This window comes from Triticum aestivum, chromosome 1B, assembly GCF_018294505.1.
Source record: "Triticum aestivum cultivar Chinese Spring chromosome 1B, IWGSC CS RefSeq v2.1, whole genome shotgun sequence".
Lineage (NCBI taxonomy): Eukaryota > Viridiplantae > Streptophyta > Magnoliopsida > Poales > Poaceae > Triticum > Triticum aestivum.
In genome coordinates this window covers 157300184-157304358 of record NC_057795.1, presented here as the reverse complement: position 1 = coordinate 157304358, position 4175 = coordinate 157300184, and positions in this window count along the sequence as shown.

Here is a 4175-nt window from a genome sequence, read left to right as displayed (position 1 = left end):
GAAAAAGTGAAACGAGGGAGAGAAGAAGGAGATGGAGGGCGCATCAGGGCTGGTCGCCAATGGTGAGGTGCTCCGTCGTGGTGGCATGGAGGCGCGGGGGAAGACCGGCAAGCTCCTGAATGCCAGCGACGCGAGGCAGCGGCCTCATTGGGCGCCATGGAGGAGGAGGTGTGCTTGGGCAGGAGCACCATGGGAGAGCCTATGGAGAGAGGGGAGAGAGTGACGGGAGAGAGGAGGGATTCAGGGAAGGATATGATGACTTCAGGGCTATTAACCTACCTTGTACTTAGTAGTAGCGATGGTTTATACCCCTTGCTACTACTATCAACTTAGTAGTAGCATGGGTTTATACCCCTCGCTACTACTATGGCCTGTCCCGGGGGGGGGGGGAGTACGGTAGAGACCACTTAGTAATAGCGCGGGTGAATATAGCACGCTACTAGTAATTAGCAGTAGCGTGGTCAATATAGCACGCTACTAGTAAGCGGCTACCTTTATGCTTTTCCCTAGTAGTGTAACTTGCAATTTGGGGGTAATAGATTCTACATTTTGTCTTTATTGATATTACCTTTTTACTCTCTTTGACCATAGATTGGTGCTTTACTCCACATTTCAACATTTTTTCATGGACTAGAGACTTTAGTACAGTTTTGAGACTTGTGTCCTGGCCACAAATTGTTTTGAAACTTTTTATGATTAATAACCATGGTTGAAAAAAACCTAAATAACCAGAACTGTTGCGCCTGGAAAAAACGCACTTGTTGAACTCTGTATTGGGTTATACTTTGCAAACAAAAAACAACTATGTTCAATATCATAGTGCTATTGAATCTCATGACTCCCCCCTCTCGTGATGCTCCCGCGAGCGTTCGGGAGGCTAACCCTAGCACCGCTGCCTTCCCTCCCCCTCCATCACCACCATGGGCGCAAGCGGGCTAAGCCCGGTCATCGCTGGTGGCGGCGAGCCCCTTTCGTCTCCTTGCACGGGCCGGATCTTGCGTGTCGGGATACAACACTAGATGCCGGGCGCGGTAGTGCGGCGCCGCTCCAGAGCTGGCCAATGAAGATAGTGTGGTGGCGGTGCAACGGGCGGCATGGTGGTGGTGCATGCCGTAGAGTGGTGACGGCGGCGGCTGCTTCATCGCGGCACCCGGATCCACCTCTGCTGGTGCGGGTCATGGGCGTCCTTCCTTGTCGTGGCTCACTGGTGGGAGGGTGGCACGGTAATGATGGAGGTGTGCGGTCCCCATCCAATCAGGCCTTTGCGGCTGGACGGCAGCCTCAGGGCGGGAGGGCCTCCCTGGTGGCACCCATGGCTGCGGCAGTGACTGTTCTGCCCCCTCCTCTTCAGCATCGAGCAGCTACCGGTGCTCTCCCACTAGTCTGGCCTTTGGCTTTTGGGTGTGAAACATGGTGGTTTCCGGGGGAAGGCTGGTAGGAGGGACGGGTGTTGAGGGAGTCCTGGACTAAGGGGTCATCGGGTATCCGGTCTATTCAATATGGGCCGGACTGATGGGCTATGTAGATGAAGGAAGAAGGCCACCTCCCGTGTCCGGTTAGGACTCCTGTATGCGTGAATGACAAGATTAAGTGTCCGAATATGCTATTTCCTTTATCTGTAAACCGACACTGTACAACCCTAGGCCCCTCCGGTGTCTATATAAACCGGAGGGCTTAGACCAGAGACGGGATCATAACATTCATAGGCTAGACAATCTAGGGTTTAGCCATTACAATCTCGAGGTAGATCAACTTTGTAACCCCTATACTCATCGAATACAATCAAGCATGACATAGGGTTTTACCTCCTTTAAGAGGGCCCAAACCTGGGTAAACATTGTGTCCCTTTGTTACCATTGATCCTGAGACATACAACTTGGGCCCCCTACCCGAGATCTACCGGTTTTGACACCGACATTGGTGCTTCAATTGAGAGCTCCGCTGTGTTGTCAACGGAAGGATTGATGGTGCGCCTCTTCATCAACAATGATACCGTGTCCAGGGAGACTTTTCTCCTCGGACAGGTCTTTTTGTTCGGCGGCTTCATGCTACGTGCCGACTCGACCGGCCGCCACAAGCGGTCGACAACTATGCTCCTAGTTACCATATCAGGTTTGGGAACTTGAACTACGTCGCGGATATCCGAGGGGATCTATTCTTCGAGGGATTCGCGGCCCCGACTGCCGCTCCCCATCCTCATAAAGAGGGCCCTTCAGATCTGCTGTCAGACCCCGTCTAGGGGCCAGTGCTCACACCTGCCTTGGCCTTAGATCCGGGGTAGATCGTGTTTTTCAGCGACGAGAGGATCGATCATGCCGGACTCTCTCCTACCATGGAACTCTTAGCCGGAGACCCAGATGCGATCGCGCCGTTGGTAACCCTGAAATCAAACGGGACTCTCCCAGTCATCGGAGAGCCGGACTCACCTCTAGAGGATAACTCTGGATCACTAAAGATTGTTGAGGGAGTCCGGGATTAGGGGGTCCTCGGACAGCTGGACTATATACTTTGGCCAGACTGTTGGACTATGAAGATACAAGATTGAAGACTTCGTCCCGTATCTATGTGGGACTCTCCTTTGCATGGAAGGCGAGCTTGGCAATTCGGATATGTAGATCTCCTTCTCTGTAACCGACTCTGTGTAACCCTAGCCCCCTCCGGTGTCTATATAAACCGGAGGGTTTAGTCCGTAGGACAACAACAATCATAATCATAGGCTAGCTTCTAGGGTTTAGCCTCTACGATCTCGTGGTAGATCAACTCTTGTAATACTCATATCATCAAGATCAATCAAGTAGGAAGTAGGGTATTACCTCCATCGAGAGGGCCCGAACCTGGGTAAACATCGTGTCCCCCGCCTCCTGTTATCATTAGCCTCAGACGCACAGTTCGGGACCCCCTACCCGAGATCCGCCGGTTTTGACACCAACATTGGTGCTTTCATTGAGAGTTCCACTTTGTCATCACGATAAGGCTTGATGGCTCCTTCAATCATCTTCAACGATGCGGTCCAGGTGAAAGTGCAACTATCCCTGGGTAGTTTTAGTAATTCCTAACATCATATAGCTCATTGAGCTAATGCTACTTCAAGATAAATATTTCAGGAAAGCTCAATGATTGGCATGGCATGGATGAGAAAAGTGGATCCCTCAAAATGCTAAGGACAAAAGGATTGGCTCAAGCTCAAAGCACAAGACTCTACATTTTCTATTTTAGTGATCCAAGATCACATTGAGTCTATAGGAAAAGCCAATACTATCAAGGAGGGATGAGGTGTTGCTTAATGGCTTACTTGCTCAAAATGCTTAGTGATATGCTCCAAAGCCCTCAACTACTTTCTCATATCCACATATGACCTAAACCAAAAGTCCAACTCGGCCCTACCGATTCTTTCTATCCGGCGCCACCGAGTTCAGATGTCATAGCCACTGCCACAAACCCTAGGCAAATCGGTTTCACCGATAGGGATCTCGGTCTCACCGAGATGGGATTGTAATCTCTCTGTTTCCCTTCATAACGTTTTGGTCCAACCAAGATGAGTGATCGGTCCCACCGAGATTGTAATGCAAACTCTCTGTTTCCCTTTCGTAACGTTTCGGTCTAACCGAAATGAGCGAATCGGTCCCACCGAGTTTGCCTGACCAACCCTCTGTGTGTCCATTACCAAAATCGGTCTCACCGAGTTTGTGTAATCGGTCTCACCGAGATTACGTTATGCCTTAACCCTAACCATATCGTTCCTACCGATTTGCAAGTCGGTCCCACCGAAAATCCTAACGGTCACATTATTTGCTAAATCGGTCTAACCGACTTTGACAATTCGGTCGCACCGAGATTGGCAAGTTGTGTGTAACGGTTAGATTTTGTGTGGAGACTATATATACCCCTCAACCCACTCTTCATTCATGGAGAAATCCATCAGAACATGCCTACACTTCCAACATACATTTTCTGAGAGAGAACCACCTACACTTGTGTTAAGGCCAAGATATTCCATTCCTACCATATGAATCTTGATCTCTAGCCTTCCCAAAGTTGCTTTCCACTCAAATCTTCTTTCCACCAAATCCAAATCCTATGAGAGATTGTTGAGTGTTGGAGAGACTATCATTTGAAGCACAAGAGCAAGGAGTTCATCATCAACAAACCATTTGTTACTTCTTGGAGAGTGGTGT